The sequence below is a fragment of the Saccopteryx leptura genome, chromosome 6 (genome assembly GCF_036850995.1).
Source record: "Saccopteryx leptura isolate mSacLep1 chromosome 6, mSacLep1_pri_phased_curated, whole genome shotgun sequence".
Taxonomy (NCBI): domain Eukaryota; kingdom Metazoa; phylum Chordata; class Mammalia; order Chiroptera; family Emballonuridae; genus Saccopteryx; species Saccopteryx leptura.
This window is the reverse complement of record NC_089508.1, coordinates 58,088,329-58,112,684: the sequence shown is the minus strand read 5'-3', so window position 1 is coordinate 58,112,684 and position 24,356 is coordinate 58,088,329. Positions and strand designations below refer to the sequence as shown.

The 24,356-nt window shown below is 43.6% G+C and overlaps 1 protein-coding gene and 1 non-coding gene across 2 annotated transcripts in view; both read right to left on the bottom strand.

The window, feature by feature from the left end:
- Window positions 1–24,356, bottom strand: part of RORA (RAR related orphan receptor A) — a 773,250-nt gene that overhangs the window by 638,131 nt on the left and 110,763 nt on the right. The gene's annotated exons all lie outside the window — the stretch shown is intronic.
- On the bottom strand, window positions 23,238–23,313 carry TRNAG-GCC (transfer RNA glycine (anticodon GCC)). The gene has a single exon. It is a non-coding gene; the product is annotated as a tRNA-Gly (tRNA).

The window sequence follows — 24,356 nt, the reverse complement described above, 5'->3', positions numbered from 1 at the left end:
AGCTAGTGAACTGGTCCCTTTGCACATCTCTGACAATAACCAGAGTACGTTCCTCAAGAAGAGGAAAACCTTGGGAGAGAGATTTTCTTTTTACCCAACGTTGATTTGGTGCACTAAAGGCAATACTACAAAATAAACTTTTACCTCTGTTAATTCAAAAGTGGTTCTTGATTTGTCGACTATATATTATTATCAAGACCATATGCATGTAAGTATCTAATGTCTTTCTTATGCTTTCTAATTAGCAATTCTTAACTTTAGAAATTCTGACTCTCACTGAGGCACAAGGCATGCATTCTCTTAAGATTCTCATCTATGTCTTGTTTGTTGCTCAGGATATTATCAAGTGTGCTCATATCCTGGTGAAAGCATAAACCTTATCTCCATTTATCTATCAGAGATAGAAAATTTTAAAAACGAAGGAAAAAGAATGACTTTTAATATGCAAGGCAAATGAGTGAATTTTATAAAAGGGAAAGATGAAAAAATTAATAATCCAGTTGGCATGTCATTCATTAAAAAAAAACTCTTCCTGAGGATTATGAGTTTTAAATATGCTCTACACAGTCAATGACTTATTCATTCATTCAATTCAACTAATATTTGTTGTGCTTTCATTTATTCAGTCATTCATTTCAAGTAATTTATCAAGCACCCTCTATGTGCAAGACTCCTAACAGGCGTGGGAGTTTGAGGGCAATGATTCAGCATGTCCCTGAATAAGTGAGCCAGGGGTAACAGAGACGACATAACCTGCACTATTCGGAGTGTGCTTTATGGACACATAGTCCTCAACCTGGTCATCAGCAGTCTGGGACAAGGGAAGGGCAGAAACCAAGAGGAAGTCTTAAAAACCTTTCACATACATTTGACAGTGTGGTTTTATGTCTGGTAACTTTCATAATAAAAGACTGGGGCTTGTATTTTTCTTTTTTTCTTTATAATTGTGTCTTCTAAAAGTGTTGATACTCGTTGGACTGACAGTGGGCAAAGTGGAAGGAGCCTTGCTGGAGGAAAGGGAAGCAGCATGGAGCCCAGGCAGGGGCCAGCCTGCGAGGGACGTGGGGGTAGGAGCGCACAGAGCAAAGCCTGGTGGGACTGGCGTAATCTGGAGGCAGAGACAGGAGTAAAGGGCTTCTGAGGCAAGGTGCAAGGGTGAGGCCAGGAAATGAAGGTTTTTGTAGGGTACAACATGAATTTAAGTCTCTGTAATGCAAAGGGAAGGCAACTAAAAATGATAATAATAGTGGCTAACATTTATAGACTCCTTACTGTGAGCTGGGCTCTGGGCTGAGAATATGGTGGGAATGATCTCATTTATTCCTTCCAACTACCTGCAGGGACAGTGATTTGTGAAAATGGTTTCCAGACAGATGAAGGCTATTAAATCAGAGGTGAGGCAGGAGACAGGCACCATTCAAAACTGAGAGGCACCAAGTCTACGGTCTCCCTCTGGATGAAGGTGTGGGACAGAGCCAGATGTAAATCTTCTCTTTAAACCAAGGACATAAGATTGTCTTGCAGCTTCTTTTGGAATGGTGATGTGAACCCAAGGATGAATGGGCAGGTGAGCAACAGGCATGGGCTTCCCAGGTCTAGCAAGGCCCCTGTCGCTGTCAAACCCTTCTTAGTGACCCAGGGAAAGCTCTGCTGAGCTGAGCTGCATCCAGCTCCTCGCGTCACATGGACAAGACCTGGCACCTCTGGCTGGCTAAATACAGAGCTTAATCTAATTTTACAAAATGGGTGTTGTGCCCCTACCAGTAAGTACACAAATGCTACGCTGGCTTTCAAGTAAGTGTGACGTCATTCATCCTTTTGACTCGAACTCAGGCCCAGCTGCCTCCGGAAGAGGCAGGAAGTGAGACCAGCACACAAAGCTGGGGGCCGGGAGAAAGGTGGGCTCAAGGTGGAGCTGAAGGCAGTAGAGAGCTAATGCAGGTGGGCAGAGCGCAAACATCACATGGGAGCCTCCTTACGTCCACAAAACACATTCTTCCGCTCAGCAGGACAATGCTGTGGGAAATGACAAAGTTACTCATGTGGCCCTAGGTCACGGTCCTCTTGAGGAATATAAAATAATGGGCCGAAATAACAGTGCTGTGCTTCCTAACCCAGGGGCGTACGATGCCTGTTACCATTCCCAAGTTCACATTTTGCAGATAGGGCCTTCCTTAAATGGCTAGCTAGGGAGTTCTTGAACCTGCTTTGAAACAATATATATATTGTTATGCACACACACGTATATACTAATATATGAAAATATTAAATAACAATACATAAATATAATATATAAATATAATTCATAATATTAAAACTATACACACACACACACACACATATATATATACACAGACACATATATACATATACACACACATGTATCCCCCCCCCTTTTCTTGAAATAATGGACATAAGAAAGCACATTTGGTCTAGACTGCTTACCAATTTGTGAGGCACTTAGGCAAACTTTAAGAGGTCAAGCACCATAAAACCAAAGTCCCTGCAATTGTGGTCAAGTGGCTGCCATTGCCAAAGAAACACTAGAGACGGGGTGAACCGTAGCAGCCACGAGAGCTGGTCTTTGAGCGCCAGAATCATGATTTTCAGTGTTTTTCCATCTGCAACAGGGGAGCATTACTCACTAGAGCCTGAAACAGGCTCCTGCTTCACGAAGCTAAACCCCTACACCAGCAGTGCAGTCCCCACGGAAGACCTGAAGACAGAAATGCCACTCCCCAAAGTTCTCATTTCAGCCAACATGGCTTTAGGTTTACCCCGAGCTGGAAGACTGGAAATCTGGCTCACCGCAGAGGCGACAGGGAGACCTTTCTCTTTAAATGCCTGGGGACTGATGTCACTGTTCTGTCTATCCAATGTCACCACTACCCTCTCCCCAAAACCCAAGTGAACTCTGGAGAAAATAACAAAGAGCTGAAATTTCAGCTTTATCCCATGGCTGGCACGTCCTTCCAACCTCATTTAGTGCTTGGGTAAGTTTCAGCTTTAAAAATCTTTGCATGGAAACAAACCAGGTATTTTACTCCATGAGTATCTGTTCCATGAAGGGAGGGGGGGGGACTATATTAATATGATCTTTAGCAGCAGAACACACTGCTGATAGGCCTGGTTCTCAACTTTCTTCACTGTATCCATATTTACTAAAACGTTTGTTGCTGTGACTGAAAGAAATTGGGCATTAACATTTACCTCTGTTGCCTGAAAGAATTTACCAAATAAAAATTTTGTAGACGAACGCTACACCTACATCTATAAAATATTTTAACGAGATGCTGGTCTGTAACCCCTCCTCACACACAGCTGAATTTCTCATTGGCTTTTCAGCAAGGGCAGGTATCCCTGCACCTCTCTCTTGTCACAGCAACCAGCCCATGTGGGCATGTCCTCTTTGGATTAGAGGTCTGGCCAATGTTTGTCTATATCAGGGGTCCCCAAACTTTTTACACAGGGGGCCAGTTCACTGTCCCTCAGACTGTTAGAGGGCCAGACTATAAAAAAAAACTATGAACAAATCCCTATGCACACTGCACATATCTTATTTTAAAGTAAAAAAAACAAAACAGGAACAAATACAATATTTAAAATAAAGAACCAGTAAATTTAAATCAACAAACTGACCAGTATTTCAATGGGAACTATGGGCCTGCTTTTGGTTAATGAGATGGTCAATGTGCTCCTTTCACTGACCACCAATAAAAGAGGTGTCCCTTCTGGAAGTGCGGCAGGGGCCCGATAAATGGCTTCAGGGGGCCGCATGCGGCCTGCGGGCCGTAGTTTGGGGACCCCTGGTCTACATGGACATGAACAATCCCAGGGTCTTCGTCCACTGACTCTTCGCCCAGGGGGTGTGAGAAACTCTTATATCGAAATCTTATGGGACTTCCACATCATTCAGGTTATAATTTCAGCCCATCAATTGACAACTCTCACAAATTACCCACCAGTGCTTTAAAATACTTATACCTACATTTATTTGCAAAAGAGTAGTATGGATGTTCCGTGGGCAGTGGGCAGGCACTGTGCGGCGTGTGCAGGATATGGATTCCCAGCCCCAGTGAGGACTCAGAGGTCCCTGGGGTCCAGTTCCCACAGGATTGTAATCTTGGATCTGGCCTAATGAAGACACTGCTCTGCTTTATACGTCCTGTGTACAGGAAGGGGTTGGCTTTCAGATCTTTTAATTTTGCCCCTTTTACTGGGAGGTTCCCTAGTATGAAGACTTTGTAATGGATATTCGAATGAAATGCAAATACGAGCCACATTCAAGGGCACCATTTAAATGAAACCCACACAAGATCTCTCAGCAAACCACTGGCTTTAAAAGGAGCCCGGCTGACTTGAGAGACAGGACACTTGATCCGGAACATGCCGCATACGGCCTCCTGCCATCGCTCTGCTGGTTCTGACCATGGAATTTCCAAAACAGACTCCCTCCAACACAGCCAAGAGCACATTCTTGTGGCTTCAGAGTGAAGTGAGGTTTCTCTTTATTAGAGAGAGAGGGCATTGCTAAACGGATCCCCTTTCCCTCATATGGTAGCAGTCTCAGCGAATCAGCCACCCCTTGGAAGTGCAGCAGGAGGATAAAGGTCTCCACGAAGGTGCCACGTGGTTTGAGAGAATTATGTGGGCATCCAAGAGCCTTGGGAAGTTAGAAGGAATTTCTTCCTTTTCAGAGTCAATAGGCACCAGAACTGAATGATCCAGTATTTACTACACAGGCAACGTCTACTACAACATTTACTACAAGGCCAAAAGGCAAGAAGTAGCCAAAAAGAGGGGGGCTTTCTTGATGGGGTAGCCATGAGCGCATTCTGTATCATCAGGGAGAAAAGCTACTTGGATAGGGTGGAAAAGAACGAGCCATATGTCAGGGACGCAAGGTAAATGGGTTGGGTAGCCTGTAGGCAAAGGAAGAGCACCAGTGAATAGCCGTTGCAGGCCACGTAGTGGTGATCCAGAACAACCCACTATTGGTCCTTCAACACTTGCTCAAAAAAAACAGTCTTGATGAAGGATGGAAGCACTTTTAACAATGATGGGGCCCTGGCCAGTTGGCTCAGTGGTACAGTGTGGGCCCAGTGTATGGACGTCCCAGGTTCAATTCCCAGTCAGGGCATACAGGAGAAATAACCATCTGCTTTTCCACCTCTCGCTCTCTCACTTTTCTCTATCTCTATTTCTCTCTTCCCCTCCCACAGCCATAGCTTGGTTGGAGCAAGTTGGCCCCGGGTTCTAAGGATGTCTCCATGGCTTCCCCTTAGGCACTAAAACAGCTCGGTTGCCAAGCAATGGTACAATGGCCCCAGATGGGCAGAGCATCCCCTAGTAGGGGGCTTGCCAGGTGGATCATGCTCAGGGTGCATACAGGTCGGTCACCTTGCCTCCCCACTTCTCAATTAACGAAAAAAGAAAAACAATAATGGGCAAGAGGAACTGGGAAGACTAGTTATAAGTCTGTGGTAATCGTTCAGGTATGATGTAGACTGCATTAGAATGAAGATGGTGAATATGAAAATGTAGGTTACTAGGCAGAGCTGAGAGATGACCTCTTCCTAAGCAAGTCATCAGACCCACTGTCCAACTGTGGATGCAGTTTTAGGATTTTAGGTGCAGAGAAAACAAGCTAGGGGTTGGTCATGTGTGCACCACCAACCCGAAGTAGGGCCACCTGTTAGAATAACAGGAAAGCAACGGTTGAAGGACCCCCATGTCTCTCTCTTCCTAACAATGTCACAGCACAGTCACCTACCCTGGACATTCCATTCCTGGATGTCCCATATCAAGCCATCCGTTCCTGTGAGGCAAACTAATAAGACAGGTGGTAAAATAGAGAAATCACCTACGATTACAAATATCATTGAAATGTGAGATTTTTCAAGTAAAGCTCAAAATGCACTCATTTTATCAAGGAGGCGGCAGGGGCCAAGCAAGCCGCGGCAGTTTCCCGAGGCTCCAAGAGGACCCGGTGGCCCTGGGTGCGTTTTTCTTCCCTCCACCGCTGGCACACACTGGATAAAGCTCGGAGAATTATTCTTTTTTTCTGAGCCTCAGATTTTGCATTTGTAAATAGAAAAGATATAACTAAATGGCTCCTGGGTCCCTGCTAGCACTAACTTCTTGTGTGATCAATGCTTCTAAAATTGTGATGTGTCCAGGCAGGGAAGTTCATTTACCCCCTATCTGGTTTATGCTCACTTACGGGAGTGACTTCTTTCCTCTGAGGCTCTCGTCTTGCCCATTATTCAGAGCGAGCTGCCTCCCGGTGTGCTGTCAAAATACATCAGCTTCAAAGACAAACACACACCTTTCAATCCTGGGCCAAGGTAGTTTACTGTATAATTTATGATAATGTTAAGTCTGTTTCTCATAAATGTTAATGGTGCCACTTTTTTTTTTTTTTCATAGATGGGTAATTCTCAGAAAAGCAGCTGGATGTTAAAAGTTACATTTTTTTTTTAATGGTATCACTGCCTCAGCCAACAAATCTGATTAAAATAAAATAAAACTCCACTGGGTTGCAGGCACAAGGATTCTGTTCGTGGCAGTAAGTAAATCCAAAATTAAACCATTCAAAGATGTTGTTCTCATAACGGCTCATCTACCATCATTTGGTTAACTTCACATTCACAGACCTTTTGCTACTTTAACATATAGATGTTAACAGAAAAAGAGTTCTTTGCCTTAAGCTGGGTTCTTTCAAGGCCTATAAATTGCTGAATTTGTTCATTAGTATTAGAATTATATACTATGCCTATGTGTCTCCCAAAGTATATTCTTTCTTGCTAAAAATATTTTGCCATTAATTATTCACCCTTTTCTCATTTATAGAATTAGTAAACTTTAACCTGAGATAGAAACACTATCTTTCAAACCCTGAAGAATGGTTTTGACTGCTAAATGTGTTTGAGGAATTTTTTTTCCCAGACATTGGGAAGCTGAATTTCAAAATCACTTGAATCTTTCCAAGTCATTACCTGACCAAAAAAAAAGAGTCAGTAATTCCAGGTGAGCTCTTGTACTGAGGCTTCTGAAACTATAAAATTCTTATTTTGAAGCATCATACCAACTATCAAAATAAGAATGTAAGTATTCTTAGTTATTGCTGCGGTAAAATACAACAGCAACAGATACATTTTCATATCAAATGATTTCAAATCTGCAATAAAACTGCCAGAAAATCATATAAAATAATTAGGTTAAATATCCTCATTTTCTCCTTAAATGCTCAGGATACCAGGGTTCTAGTCCTCCTCCACTTGATAACTCTGCAACCTTATTCATTGTTTTTCTTTCACTCATTCTTCTCATTCAACAAAGACATACTGGACTGGGCAGCACGGTATCAAGCTGGGCAGTGGTTATAAATGACAGAAGACAGTCTTGGCTCCCAAAGAGCCCACAGTCTGAGGACGGGGGAAGACACACAAACACATAATCCTACAATGTGGTGGGTGCAGAGTATTAGGAATAAGAATGGCTGGTGGGGGGGCAGGCGATGTCAGGCTTTCTAAGTTTCCTGAAGAAGGTGATGCCTCCACTGAGACAAAACACCTGCCCTGTTTTGGCCTCACAGGCCGGTTGTGAGGCTCTTGTAAGACTGAGCCTGGGAAAGGGCCTTGTGAACTAAAGCACAAAAGAGCAGGGCCGGGATTATTTTCCATGGTGAGAAACAGAAAGCTGTAGCTTAATGAATGAGTTCTTTTGCATCTCCAGCTCTTAAAGAAAACATCCAAACATGATTTGGAAGAGAGTTTTTAAAAACCCAGTCTCAGCTGATTTTTCAATCTATTTGTATTTACAGAGGACCTAGAAGGAAAGGACAATATTATCTCCATTTTACAGATGAGGAAATCTAGACACAGGGCCCCAGAGAGTTAGGGAAGACTCTGCAAAGAAAAAAAATAAAGCCCAGAAGAGCAGTCAGAGAAGCTCAGACCTGGGTGACAATGACGGTGACCGTGGGACATGTCCCTATCCTTGCACTACACACCCCTCAAGGAAGACACTCCTCCTGCCAAAATGGAAAGAGTGATTTTTCTCTACTTTTTTCCCCCCTTCATAAAAGCAAGTCAGAAAGGAAACAAAATCCACATTTAAAACTCCCAAAAGATTTCTAAAAATTTTTTTTCTCCATTTCCTTCCAAGGCAGACAGAGGAGGTATTAAAGGCGCAGTTCTTCTCTCATGTTAAGCTTGGCTCTGACAAGTTTGTAGGGAGCAACCATGATATAGACTTCAAGTATGAGGGGAAATAAAAGAGAAAGAAAGAGGAACGGGGTCCTTGGATGACACTATAAAATAGGATGTCGGTTTGAGCTGGTGTTGAAGTCTGGGAAGACTTAGTGAACAGAGTAGGAGGGGTGGAACGATCAGCATCAGGTGCAGGGACAAGCGCTGGGCTTCCCCAGAGGAAGGGCATTTCCCAGAGACGTTCTCAGAGGTAATGTGTGATTAGGGCTTGCCCACTGCTGCTTCCCACGAGGGCCACAGTCCAAAATGAGACCTAACTGCACCCGACCCATCCCATCACAGTTCATTCTTACGGGTGAGCAGGCAGTAGGGGTACACCAGAGTTGACTCATTTTTCCCACGCAGGTTCAGTGTGCCCTCGGGATATGCACAGCCAGAGAAATCCAGTCTTTGTTGCTGGAGAAGTTCCTAGTGTTAGCTTAGGTAGCTAGCTAGTTATTAATTAAGGAAGGGAGCAAATGGAATCAGGCATTAAACTGAATAAACTAGGGAGCTGAATCAGACATTAAGCCTGATATACTGAGAAGCTGCAGCATTCATAGTCTCACCAGGGACAGCTGCATCCTCTGCAGAGGGGATTTAATCCCTGAAGGGGAAGGAAGAATTGGCTTTCCAATCTCCAGCGGGGTGGGCAACTGGTCCATTTGCCTGGACTATGGGGGAGGGGTAGGAATAAACAATATAAGGGAAATCCCTTTGCTAGGCACATGACACAGTAGAAACCAAGATGGCGGAAGGGGAGGTAAGTACATGCACAATAGAAACCAGATGATTGGCCCTGGATGGTTAGCTCAGTTGGTTAGAGTGTCATGTCAAAACAACAAGATTGTGGGTTCAAACCCCAGTCAGCACACACACAAGAGGCAACCAATGAGTGAACAACTAGGTGGAACAATGAATAAATGTTTCCCTTCCCCCTCCTCTATCTCTCCTTTCTTTCTCTCTCTAAAAAATCAATAAAATAAAAAAAAATTAAGCCCTGGCTGGATGGCTCAGTTGGTTGGAATATCTATCATCTAGAAGTGCAGAGGTCATTGTTTGATCCCCAATCAGAGCACATATAGGCATATAGGAACAGCTTAATGTTCCTGTCTCTTTCTAGAAAGAAAGAGAAAGAAAGAAAGAAAGAAGAAAGAAAGAAAGAAAGAAAGAAAGAAAGAAAGAAAGAAAGAAAGAAAGAAAGAAAGAAAGAAACCAGATGATGAGGCAAATCTTAGAGGCACGCACAGTAGGAGCCAAAATGGCAACATCAAAGAGTCAACTCTAGACTGGAAACCCTGGGGAAAAGACCAGATTGGATGGTTAAGGGGAGGACCCAACATAAGCCTGCAAAGAATTCGGAGAGAGACTGGTTAGTTTGAGAGGAAGCCTGCTCCCTCCCAAGCCCACGGTAATATAATCAAAGCTTAACAACGGCCCTTCTCAGCAGCACATGTTCAGGGTTTGCTTGTGCTCATTCTCACCCTGTAGCAGCCTCATGGCTCCACGCATGGGGTCAAGTAGGGCCTGAGTGTGGCAGCACAGCGCTGGCAGGAGCATAGCCAGGGGCAGAGACTATACTGGACTACTGGAGCCCAGGGTGCTGGCATTACAGTTGTGGATCCTGCCCCTCCTGGTGGGTACTTATGCACACCAGGCCCAGGACTTCTCCCGCAGTGAGACGGAGCTAAGCCACTGGTCGTGGATGAGACACTAGGTCCCGAGGGACAGTCCTTTGTTTTTGCTCCAATAAATCTTACCACTACACCTCATCCTCCTATGCATCACTCCCCAAAATGCTGTTTCCTGAAACTCCATGGAATAACCCTATTTCCACCGGCAGCACTAGCTCTGTGGTGGAGAGAGACATCTACCAGGTCACCCTGTGTTGCAAAGTACCAAGGTCAGCTAAAGTGGTGTGCCCAGATAGTTGGGCACACAGATGGGCAGGGGCAAGAGCTCTGTGAAACAGAGATGCTAGCAGGGGAGAGCATAGGCACAGAGGTGTGAAAACACGCAGGACATTTTAGAGAGGGAGGAAAAGTCAGTGTCGCATCCCGTGTGGATGGCCATCTGCTTAAGCTGTGGTTACCAGCCCTGGCAGCCCACTAAAATCATCTGGACAAAAAAAAAATACAGATGCCAATGTCCTATGCGTTGATAGGGGTGGTGCTTCCATGGATATAATCCTGTGTAAAAATCTATCCAATCGCACATTTAATACTTGTGTACTTGACTTAAAACCACACCTCAAAATAGTAAAATAAAGTAAAATAAAATACTGATTCCCCGGCTGCATTCCAGGGCAATGAAGTCATAATCTAATATGTAAGCAGGGATAAAAGACCATTGTCCCAGGTGGAGGTAAAAAAAAAAAAATAGAGAGAAGATACTGTTATTGAAAGGCAGCAAATTCTTTTTTAACAGGAATCAAAGTCTTTTATATTCCTCTATCTGCCAGAGAGCAATTAGCATGAATTTATTGAGGGTTCTGTTAGTGTTTTTTTTTTTAAGCAAGTATTGTGTTCAATCCTTTAACACCACCTTGTAAAATAAACTAGGTTATAAGAGTCCCATTTTAAAGATGAGGAAGCTGAGGCTCAGAGAGTTACACCTTTGCCCCAGAGGACACACCTAGCAAAAAATCAAAACTGGGGGTCTGGGCTGTGTGCAAAGAAGGGATACATATTTCTCCTGGGGGATTCATGCATTCATTCTGAAGGAAATTTTCTAAATACCCTGAAGTGACTTTGGGAGCCCACCATCCCTCTGACTCAAGCTCTAATAACGTCTCAAAGTGGGAGCTTTTTGCTGCTACAGGAACAATTTCTGCAAACCGGTAAGCCTGAAGTCAGCAATGATTAAATTGCCCCTTGAAGCCCTTAGCCACTTGCATGTCTCTTTGTCTTTGGGGTCTCATCTCAGCAATTCATTTCAGCTTCAGTCTGCACCACAGTCTCAAATCTGTCATGCCAAGGGCAAGAAGAAATGCCCTCCTAACAAGACTCTGGGCATCACTGGGGCTGCCTGCAATCCATACTTCCAAAGAGTCATATTCTTCATGAGCAGGTAACGAAGCTCACAGGAACAGGAAAAACTGCACAAAAGCAGAAAATGACAATTCAGAACACACACCCATTGAGTGACGGCATTAAAAGAAACCCTCAAAGCCCTTAGCAATGTAGCTGCCAGAAGAAAAAAAAAATGACTTCTTATATAAAAAGGACCCAAGTAGAAGTTATTATAATAAGGATCCATATACATACTTGCAGGTTATGAAAATTACAGCAGCGTTAGAAATGGTAATAGCATAATGTCATCTAGTGTATATGAAACCCTGGACAATATAAGATGGGTTGCTTAAGCATAAAGGCTAATGCTGCCTAGAAACACCAGGGAAATAAGACCTGCATGTAAGAGGGAAAATATTCACTTGGTATTTCGGGATCACCTTTCACCATGCTTGCAAGAGAGTAAACAGTGTTTCCGGATGGCGTCTCAGTAGCTCTCTGCACTCACAGAACTTCCTTCTTAAGCCGGGCTCTGCTGTTTGAGCTGAAAAGTTCTGGAAGGTGTTATTCCTTAGCGCCCACCCCACCCCCATTTTATTTCTAAGACCTCCTAATAGATAATGGAAAGGGGAGAAGAGGGACTGGGAACTAAAAGAAACACTTGAAAAGGGGCAGTTTGGGGAAACTGAATACCTACCTACCATCCTTGCTTAGAATCTAGACACAAGAAACCATGGAGCTACAATGTATTTAAACATGTCCACTCCAAACTCCTGATTTTACAGTGAGGAAACGAGGCTCAGGGCAGGGAAGTGATTTGCCTGAGGTTATAAAGCTGGCTTCCTGGATGAACTGGCTCTAATAAAGTCGTAACTTACATTTTATACATGGCTCTATAATGCTTAAAGCCCTTTCCCAGATACGAGCTCATAAAGACCCCATTGAGGATATCACTTTTCTTCAGATGGAAAAACCAAGGCTGAGAGAATCTGATTATTTTTCCCCCTAAACTTACAAAGCTCATTAGGGGCAATTCTTGAAGCCAGATAGCTGGAATCCTTGTCTGGTATCCAGAAAACTGCCTGTACTCGTTGTATGGCTAGCTGGCAAGCGTACATATACCAGGCTTCTTAGGTCCTGATTCACCCAAATAGAGCTCAGTCATTCCTCCCAGCCCACACCCCAGTTAAAGGAAACCGCATTACCGGGTAAAATATATTAGGGCAGCTTCAGGCACATGCTGTACTGAGAAAATTGAGACAAAAGGCTAAGGATGTTTGGGCACAGGCAAGAAGCTGGATTACAAAGGTACACCACTTTCATATTCATTCGCACATTTTTCCTCATAAGAAAATTAGGCTTTAATGTAACCTCAATTTCAACCTTGTTGCTTTATCGCCTAAAGCCCATTAGAGAGCTATTTCCCAGGGCCAGGAACTCATGATTGGAGGTCAGGAGGCTGGGGTTTTAATCGACTCCTGATGAGACTTCTTTCCTGGGGCCTACTCCTCTGTCTCAGCGCTGCGCCGCTCTCGGGGGGATGGTGCACCCTGTATGGCTAGTGAGGATTTTTTTTTAATACACCAAAGGCTGAGTTAGCTGCCAGCCAGCATGTGTGTGTGTGTATGGGGGGGGGGGGCTACAGATTTCTCATTGACTCATGGATCAATGTATGTCAAAATGGACCAGCTAAAACCTGCAAATGTATCACCTCACATGACAATAGGGCAGGTGGCATCTTTTCTGTCTCTTCTTCCTCCTCCTCCTGCCCCTGGGCTAAAGTAGGGCATCTAATCCATTTTAGGGTGCACATGAAGAGCTCCTGAAGAGCTTCCTATGACCCAAGACAACTCATCTTCCCCCTCCCCCAAATTTCCTCAGATAAAGCTATCAGCAGATCAGGAATGTTCAAGACCTCCCGCTTCTTAAACTTAGATCCATATTGAAAGCACCTCTGTAGTCTTAAAAAATGCTGATGCTTAGGCTCCCCCCCACCCCATCCTTCCAGGTTCTGATGTAACTGGTCTGGGGTGCAGTGTGGCCATGGGCCTTTTTACTGCCCCTACCTACCCCATCCCCATCTCCCCAGGTGATTCTAACAGGCAGGCAGGTTTGAGAAGCACAGTTCCAGCCTAAGGCTAAGTGACATTTCCCAGCATGCCTCTGACCTAAAATGTCATCCCACCCTCCACGTCCACCCTACTGAGCAATAAGGATGGCTGCCATCATCAGCCCATCCCCTCCATTCTCAGGGCCAACTTTTCCAGGCACTAGGCCCCTCCAGAGAGGATGCCGGTAAGAAGGCAGAAACAATTACTTCAGACTGCTTCAGAGTCCTCAGTCCCTGCTTCCTCTACTCAAGAAAATGCTTATCAGCCCTCAGCCTTCCACAAGCACAGGCCAACGGCCTTTGGAGGTTGAGCACGGAGGCCCCCTGCCCCCGCCTGCCCCCAGCGCCACGCTGGGCTCTGCTGATTCCCTTCAAAGCGCATTTCCCCCTCAGCTTCCCAAGGCCAGTTCTCCTGGCCCATTATGCAGCCTGGCACCCCCCCACCATCAAGGTATCAGCTACTTTCCCTTTAAGCGATTCCCTTATCAGGGCTCAGAGATAATGCAAACACGAGGAAAATACTATTTTTATATCCTAGTGGTACAGCTTATAATAATTCATGCTGGTAGGTTTTGTCTCCCATATACTAGGCTCCTGACTGCTGTCTACCTCCAGGCAGGAACAAAGTGGGTGCAGCTGGGGGCAGCGGCGGAGGATCCTGTCCGCTGCGGTGCCGATTCAGCACCCTCTCTGGCTGCAGAAGGGCCGAGTGTGGAGTCGGTCTCGCAGGTCTGGATTCTCAGAAGGAAGCTCAGAAAGAGGCAGAAGAGGGCCAGACGTGAACAAGGCTTTCTAACTCGAGACTCTCAAGAGAAGAATAACCCTATCGTTTCTGACATAGGAAACTTTAAAAGCAATCCCTCTGCCTGTATTTATTCAATCATTTTTTAACCTTCCTTTTGTTTTTTCCTCAGCATCACTTTTCCCTAATTCCCTTACTTTTAAATTCCTGCCTGAGAGCAATAAAACCTCATCCCTAAACCGGGCAGGTGCTGCTGGCTAATGAGCCTTGTAACTCTGAGTACATCGAATGCCTCTCTGGACCTCAGTTTCCCGCCCTGATAAGAAGATCACACTTCACTAGATGCTACAAATCTTCCATTCTAACCTCACATGACTCTATCACTGGAAATCCTTTTTATCCCATTATAATCCTTAGGCATTTGTCTAGCATTTAATTCATAGCAGGCAGTAACATTGTTATCTTCCCTTATACAGCCCATCCCTGCCCACCTCTGCCACCTCCAAAAACAAGTGTGTGTTTGGGGTTGATGGGAAGACAGAATCAGAAGAATGTACACTTGTCCCTATTATTGCAGCGTTGGTGGCATGAGAGTAAATTGGCTGCACCAGAGAACTGCCTCTTCCCCCCACTAAATGCCATATTTTACATATAGTCACATTAGTATTCATACCAAAAGCCAATTATCATATTATTGCAAAAAGCACATCTTCTGAGGGCAAAAGGGATGAGGGAACTACAAAATGTGACATTAAATACCATATATATATATATATATATATATGAACTGATGGGGTTTCGGCAATATTCTTGGAATTGCAGATAGACAAGTAGTACCAAATTACAAAATAGGGGATTGTTGCTATTGTTTCCATGCAGAGCAGTCAGTTTCTTGATTAGCATTATCAGATTACAAAATATGTATATTCCACTATTCTGAATGGTGTTCAAACAAAGGGGCACAGAAGTCTACCAATTTTGTTTGAGTTCATGCGTATTTCAATTACAGTATATCAAATAATTTCATTTGTTATATTATGAATGTGTTATATTATTTGATTCCAAATATGGCCTTTTGTAAAAAAAAAGATTAGAATATAGTAACTTTATTATGCTATTTTAATACTTTTTCTATGAATGGATTTTTTTTTTTTTTGTATTTTTATGAAGTTGGACACGGGGAGGCAGTCAGACAGACTCCCGCATGCGCCCGACCAGGATCCACCCGGCATGCCCACCAGGGGGCGATGCTCTGCCCATCTGGGGCGTTGCTCTGTTGCAAATAGAACCATTCTAGCGCCTGAGGCAGAGGCCATGGAGCCATCCTCAGCGCCCGGGCCAACTTTGCTCCAATAGAGCCTTGGCTGCGGGAGGGGAAGAGAGAGACAGAGAGGAAGGAGAGGGGGAGGGGTGGAGAAGCAGATGGGCGCTTCTCCTATGTGCCCTGGCTGGGAATCGAACCCGGGACTCCTGCACGCCAGGCTGATGCTCTACCACTGAGCCAACTGGCCAGGGCTAAAATGGATTTTTAAAAACTGACTATTCTTCTAATGCCTTTGTTTAGCAAATATTGCTATAATTTTGCTGCTTTTTCTGTATTCCCCATTTTTCCTCTCAGTTGAATCAGAACTACCAACAAGGATGAACCTAAAATTTCTATTTTCCATCAGAGCCCTGCTATCAAATGCTTTTGATTTGAATTATAAATAGTCCCATTAGCACATTTAAAAATCAATGACCTCAAAGATAGTGAAAAACTGTCACATTTACTGTGAGCAATATTGTAATGGCAGAGGAACTGTGGCACAGGATCCAGAAAAGCAAAATTTCATGTTGGGAAGCTACACTCTAATACCAATTGACACAAGTATTAATATTGTGCTCTTTTTGAAATCTCGTATTACATTAAATTATAGTTTTGCAGCTGGGTAATGAAAGCTGGGATGATTTCTGGCTACTTTTCTTTAGAAAGTCCTTCTTCTGAGGCTATAAGGAATGAACCTTAGCTATCATTTAACCACTCCTCCAATCAACAGCCAGCTCTTGATTCTCCGTATCTTCACATCAACAAAGGCTCTCAAATGATTTTTATGATTAATATATGGAGACAGTGAAGAATACTAAATGAGAATATCATTATCGCAATAGTGTAATTAACAAGTTACTATTTGTCAATAGAAGTCACCTTCTATTCTAGATGTCAGATACTTTCCTGCCTGATCTTATTTAATGATCACTACACACCAACCATCACACACACCTAATAAAGAAGGCTAATTCCCAGTTTACAGAGGAGAAAAGTAGAACTTAAAGAGGGTGAGGAACTTGCTCAGGGACTCCAGGCCGGGAAGGGTCAGAGTGTGATTGCAGCAACTCCACCCATAGCCTGCTCCCCGGCCCATGCTCTCTCCACCATGATGTACTACTGCTAGCTGAACCACAGAGCCAGACACGGCACCCAAGAATAAAGTGACTTGGATTGTTAAATCAATAAACTAAGGCAAATAACACTGCATGCATTTCATCCCTCCAATATATTTTTGGCAGAGAACACACTGCCCTGGGAGAGGTACTGTATAATTTCATTTGGAGCCTTGTCCTTCTGAAGCAGCAAACTGGAACACACACACACACACACACACACACACACACACACACACACACACACACACATACACTAAAATCAGATTGCAATTAAAATCCAATTATAAATATATTACAATATCAGACACCTACCCAGGAAAGATCCAGCAGGGGACCGTCTCTGAAAGGCAGAGTGTCACGGTCTTCAAAGCGCTTGCCTATGTACTGCAGACTATGCCCTCTGACCTCGAGTGTGTGTTGAACAATGCCTGGCAGCCTTTCTCGGAGAGGACAAGGACTTGTTTATTTCTCACGACAGAGGCACTTTAGTAAAACCATTACCAGTTTCCAGGAGGATGACATGTGAGGAATATGAAGTCTTCCTCACACAGATTATTAAACAAATTAAACACAGCAATTAAACTGTTGGGATTCAAGAGATGGGACTCTGTATGAGGTCAGAAACCACAGGGTCACACTCTTTAGGCCCGTTCTTTACACAACTTGTTATTCCACTAAATGGAAGTACTTAGCAAGTACTTATCTAAAGAAAGTGGCCATCATTTCCCCACTACCCAATAGTCTCTTTTCTTACAAAATGATTCACAACCAAATTAATGGCAACATCAAATGTGTAGCACATCTGATGATCCAGGAATTTCCTCCCAGTTGCCGACTACAAATGCGCTGATGACATTTAAGTTGATTTTCTTAAATTTGACAGAACATTTCAACGACAGAACTCAGGCTTCCGATATTTTTCAGCAGCTGTCTTTTAGGTTCATTTATCATCATTAACTCGGGCCATCCATACAGATCACCCAGCACAACTCTATTTGTCGGTCGGTCCGGTTGTCCAGCAAGAACACAGTACTATGGCTGGCTCTCAACATTTTAATTTTAGGAAAACGTCAAAGGGCCAGACATTGGACACTCCCCCCCCCCCCAGTTTCTTTTTAAGTGGTATGGCACAGATTACAGGTCCACACTATATGCACCAACTTATAGCTAAAGGACAGGTGCTAATTAATCTACCTAATTATGCAGTGAATGGAAGAGGCTTACCCATAGGATTCTAAATCTGGAGGAAAAAATGAGAAGGGAAAATGCTTTTGGTTTCACACTGAAACATAATTTCAGGAGTCAGCTTACTTGTCATTTCTACTTAAGTTGGATTGATTCCTGTTATTTCCCCCCATAACACAATTGCTGTGTGGTTTTCCTATGCTCCAGGGATATACTTAAAAAGCACTAAGAAGACATGATAAACTGACCTGAGAATGATCGGCTTACCTTTATTATTTTTTTAACTGCAAACAAACAAGGAAAAAAAAAATTCAAGCAGTACATACACGTATGACCGGTGCCCTGATGTGCAAGACCTCACATGCTGCTGTAATTCCAGCAGACTCTTGTTTGCAGTTAACCTTCAGAGGGCTCATCACAGGAACCCCCTGGACATCCACACAAATAAATAAAATTATAGATACCATGAGCACAGACCTATGAGGCTGCTGATTATGTTAGAGAACTCGGGGATAGGCGGGGGGTGGGGGAGCGGGGGGAAGAAATCCTGGGGTGTGCAATCGATTTTGTCACCTATACTCCTCTAGCATTCCAGCTTTCCAGGAGGGTCGCAATGTCCTTGCTCTGGTTCTCGACTGCCGGGAACACACATGAAAGTTGTGATATCTGTCAGGGAAGGGGAGAAGAGAACGACTTCTGAATTTCTCCAGGGAGTCAAAGCAGATCACGGGAACTATTCTCTCAGGAACAGTTCAACATTGACAGTGCAGGCCACAGCTCCAGAGAGAGGAAGTCCAGTGATGAGTGAAGTCAGGCGGCAGGAGTCAACAGTGGCCCTGGGAGTGAGACGTGCCCGCCAGTCCTACACAGGAACTGACACCTGGGTTGGCCTATGACCCAGTGATTGCCCCCAAGCCCTCAGAAGATAATTTAGTATCATGAATTAAAATAGCTGAAAATAACTTTTTTTAAAAATGAATAATTTAAGAATTCACATGTCTCGTTAACACTAAATGACTTTCCAGCTGGGCAGAAAATCAAAATCTGCATTTGGCAGTTTTACAAGTCATTATGGAAATATGTCCCCTCTTTGTTTCATCTCCTATTTCTAGATATGTCTTCACTTCTAGATATTTTCTTTCTTTGTATGTTACAGAAGGCATCTGAAGAGGCTAAAAAGTCAGGTACCATTTGTGATTTGAAGGCAAAAAAAATCAAAAACCCAGTAAAATACCTGCTAATTTAAAATGTCAATGTTTCCTTGAAAACATGTTAAGTGAAGTAAGTCAGACACAAAGGTCCACATATTGCATAATTCCCTTTATATGAAATTCCAGGCCCTGGCTTCTTGGCCCAGTGATAGAGCATTGGGCTGGTGTATGGATGTCCCAGATTCAATTCCAGTCGGGGCACACAAGAGAAGCAACCATCTGCTTCTCCACCTCTCCCTCTTCTCTCTCACTCTCTCTTTCTCTCTCTCCCCCTCTCTTTCTCTCTCTCTCTCCTTTTTCTCTCTCTCTCTCTTCCTGTCCTGCAGTCATGCTTGACTGGTTCGAGCAAATCAGCCCCAGATACTGGGGAGGGCTCCATGGAGCCTCTGCCTCAGGCACTAAAAATACTTCTGTTGCAAGCATGGCTCCAGATCCCAGTTGGGATTTCCCCTCCTCTCACGAAGAAGAATAAGAAAGAAGTAGAAATAAGAAGAAAGAAGAAGAAGAAGAAGAAAAAAAGTCCAGAATAAGCAAATAGAGACAAAGTAGATTAGGTTTAAGGTACAGGGTATGGGGAATGACCATTTAATGGGAACAGAGTTTCTGTTTTAGTGGGTGAAACTTTTCTGAACTTAGATAGTGGTGATAGTTATGCAAGACTGTGAATGTACTTAATCCCAATGAGTTCTATATTTTCTTAATGACTAAAACAGTAAATTTCATTGTATGTGTATATTACCACAATTTTAAAAAAGCAACAAGGTTTCCACCCTAGCCAACTGGATCAATGGATAGAGGGTCAGCCCTGCGTGTAGGTGTCCTGCGTTCGATTCCCGGTCAGGGCACACAGGAGAAGCAACCGTCTACTTCTTCCCCTCCCCCTCCCCTCTCTTTCTCTTTTTCTTTCTCTTTCTCTCTTTTTCTCCTGCAGCCATGGCTCAATTGGTTTGACAACATCGTCCAGGGGGCTAATGATGGCTCCATGGAGCCTTCTCCTCAGGTGCTAAAAATAGCTTGGTTGCGAGCCTGGCTCCAGATGGGCAGAGCTTCAGCTCCACACGGGGTTGCCTGGTGGACCTCGGTGGGGTGCATGCTGGAGTCTGTCTCTGTATTTCCCCTCCTCTCGCTTAAAACAAAACAAAAAAGTGACAGGGTTTTAAATGGTGGAATTCAAAGTGTGCATTCTAATGAAGGGTGGATGAATCAAAGATCAGAAACCTGAGCACTACGCTTGCCCTGCTGGGCTTCATGAAGGATTAGAGGAGATAAGGAAATGCCTCCATCTACCTTGTTTCCACTTTAACCTTCTAATCCTGGGATCTGAAGATGCAAGGCTGAGAAGAGAGGAATAAGAACATAGCCTATCCCTCCCTTCTTGGCCAAAAAGTTCTCAGAGTCCAAATGGGCAGGTGAACAACCCACAGTCAGCTAACAGAGTTTCACAGGTATTTAATCTCTTAAGAGTATTTGCAAACAATAGAAAATTAAAGATGACTGACTGCTTATGAACTCCAAAACGTTCTGGGCATTTACATCCCGATGTCTCTTTTTCAAATCAATAAGGAAGGAGAAAAACAAGGAGGAAAAGAAGCGGAAAGAGGATGGACAGAAGGAGATGACCATATTTGCAGAAACCTCTTGAATGCCTCATTAATTTCTTTTTTGCCCACTGCTCTGAAGAGGTGGCATAATATTGGTTATACTAATATTGGTGTAATAATTTACTGGTTTCTTCATTCATAAAATGGAGATAACTCAGATTTGTGATGGAAGAGATGTCATATGTACAATGCTGACTACAAGTAACATTGGTTCTACATGATCTTAGGACTGTAACAGGCTTAGAAAGCTTCTAACACCCTCTTACCTCACAAGTAGAGAAAGAAAGGTCCAGGGAATCAAAACAAGGCAACAGAAGATCCGAAACGACAGTATTTTATGGTGGGCTTTGAAGATTCTGATGCTTTGAAGACTTTGATTCTATGAAAATGTTAAGACTCAAGGGAAAGCCTTGTCACTAACATAATGGAATATTCAGGCGGTAGAACAGTGGCTAGACATTTATGCTTTAGAGTTAATAGACTGGTTCAAATTGTGTTTTGCTGACTTACTAGCTAAAAGTCCTTGAGTAAGTTAATTTTGTTTGGCCTTGATTACCTCATCTATAAAACGGGGAGAAATAAACCTATCTCTGATGTCACTAAGAGAATTATACAAGGAAAACACAGGGAAAGGGTCGAACATAGGACTTAAAGCACAAGTACTCAATTCATGACAGTTGTTGGTGGCATCAAGACTGCTGAAATCCACTGCAGGATGGGTTTTCCCTGTACGTTTCTTCCAACTTTTATGTGAGTTTCAACATGTTCATAAAAAAAATGCTATGGAATTCATAAAAATGTATGGTAGAGCTTCAAGAAGAAGCAAAGAAGAGAAGGCTGGCATCTACGACCACAATGTAGTCATGGTATCACTAAGACCCAGCTCATCAGCAGGTGCTAAAACCCAGGTCTCCTGACTCTGTAAGTTTCCCCAGTCCTCCACACCTATGAATGGCCTTAGCACAAAGTAGTATTCCGTTCCTAGATGCACCCGCAAAGCAGGCTCAGTTTGGCCAGCATGGTCATACCATTTGCGGACACCGGTTGTGAACACGACAGTCACTAACATTTCTGCCTTTGCTTTTACAAGGGCCTGTTTCAATAACGCTCCAGATGCCCTGATCCTGGTCATATCTCAGCAACATGTTTCCGCTATTTGCATATTCATCCATTAAAAATAAAAACATAAGATGCCTTAAATTTTTTTTTTTTTTTTGATTTGTCTGTGGAAAAAGGAATCTAGACTCTGTCAAAGAGGCTTCCAGCAGATATAAGCGGTGCTTGCTGGGGCAGGGTGGCTCCAGCTGCGCTGTAGGGAACACAGCAGGGGTCCCCTGAGAGGCTGTGCGTGTACGGGGTGGGGTGGGGTGGGTGGGCCTGAGGGCTTGCCGATCAAGGACTGGGCGAGCTTATGGACTGCTTTGGCTTTTTACTGGAAAGCTCAAGAAATTGGGATCAAACTTACTAATGCTATAAAAAGTAGCATTACTAATAGCAAATATGTTCTACAGTTTATTATGTTAGACAGCATCTTAAGCACTTTTCATATATTAATTTTTAAATATAAAATGAAAGTCAGTGTTCTGAAATCCAGACCCTGATTTAGTACAATGGGGGAAAAGTGCACTGAGCTAAGGCTCCATCCAGCGCTGAGGGGGGAGGCAAAGGAAGGGGTCCGGGACTACGCAGAAGCAGACCTGACGCCGCGGCTCCACCACTCACTGGTTCTAGGGTCAGCCACTTGTCTCTTCTAAAGTTTCATCATCGGAAAATCGGGAAATTCTCTTTGGAAAAACAGCACTAAGCCGGAGCTGGAGAGGGACGCTGAGACCCTGATTCCTAGTGGATCTGGAACAAATGGGAAAAATCCATGTTCCATCACCTCCCTCTCTTTCTCCTTCCTACTCTTCCTCTCTCATTTTAAAAGAAATTTAATGTGTATTCAAGTCTTAAAGAAAGAAAAAGGCAGCTGTGGCTTGGTGGCTCAGTGGATAAAGCGTCAACCCAGTGCACCAGGGGCGCGGGTTCAACCACCAGTCAGGGCATGTATGAGAAGCAATCAATGAGTGCACAACTAAATGGAAAAACTAAGTGAAATGAGTTGATCTTTCTCTCTCTTTCTCTCTTCTACTCACCTTTTCTCTCTCTCAAGTCAATGGGGAAAAAATTTTTAAGGGAATTTACTCACTAATCTAGTTATTCTCTGTATGAAATGGAAGTAGAAATTCATTGAAATGCATAATTCAGACTGGTTTATAGAAACCATGCCATTCCAGAAAAATAAATTCAATTCACCTTAATTTCCCCAAAGTACAACCACATTAAATGCTAGTATAAATACATGTCAACAGAAAATTTATTAATTTTTTTTTTTTTTTGTATTTTTCTGAAGCTGGAAACGGGGAGAGACAGTCAGACAGACTCCTGCATGCGCCTGACAGGGATCCACCCGGCACGCCCACCAGGGGCGACGCTCTGCCCACCAGGGGGCGATGCTCTGCCCCTCCGATGCTCTGCCCCTCCGGGGCGTCACTCTGTCGTGACCAGAGCCACTCCAGCGCCTGGGGCAGAGGCCAAGGAGCCATCCCCAGCGCCCGGGCCATCTTTGCTCCAATGGAACCTTGGCTGCGGGAGGGGAAGAGAGAGACAGAGAGGAAGGAGAGCGGGAGGGGTGGATAAGCAGATGGGCGCTTCTCCTGTGTGCCCTGGCCGGGAATCGAACCCGGGACTTCTGCACGGCAGGCTGACACTCTACCACTGAGCCAACCGGCCAGGGCCAAAATTTTTTATATGTTAATGGATGTTTGAATGACCAATAAACCATGACCTCCATCATGACAAAATAAAGATGATTCAGTCAAGTGTCTAGGATTGTTATTCCTGCTTTTCAATTTTTTTCTATAATAAAATATAAACATTCTTGTTCCTATTTTATTTATTTATTTATTTAGGATTTTTTTTTTTTTTACAGGGACAGAGAGAGAGTCAGAGAGAGGGATAGATAGGGACAGACAGATAGGAATGGAGAGAGATGAGAAGCATCAATCATCAGTTTTTCGTTGCGACACCTTAGTTGTTCATTGATTGCTTTCTCATATGTGCCTTGACCGGGGGCCTTCAGCAGACTGAGTAACTCCTTGCTGGAGCCAGCGACCTTGGGTCCAGGCTGGTGAGCTTTTTGCTCAAGCCAGATGAGCCCGCGCTCAAGCTGGCGACCTCGGGGTCTCGAACCTGGGTCCTTCCGCATCCCAGTCCAATGTTCTATCCACTGTGCCACCGCCTGGTCAGGCTTGTTCCTACTTTACAGGCATCAAATAGCCAGTTCAGATTTTTTTCCTTGTTTCCAATATTATCTTTAATAAGCTCATGATACTGCAATAAATTATGTCAAAGATGAATAATGAAAATGTAAATTTCAATGTGCTATAATTACAATTCTAAAAAAAACAAAGTGCAATAATTAAGGGCTTATTCTTTAGCAATTATAAACATAAATAGAATTTCCTTTGGCTTTTGGGTACATTCTGTTGTAACAGTACTGCTGTCAGAAATGCAAACAGCTGAGGGAACAAACAGCATTTACCTACTGTTCTATAAATAAGCTCTACCTCCACTGCTGGAGGGGGAACACAGCCCGTAAGTTTGGTACCTCCATTTGCTTGGTACATTTATACGATGGACCTGTATAAATGTGTGATGTTTTTCCTGTTGACACTTTTATAAATACAAAGAACTCACTGAATAAATCTGGCTATATACCTCACCATATCAAAATGGAACACTTCACTGTTGTGAAACCTGACAGTTAATAAAAATAGCC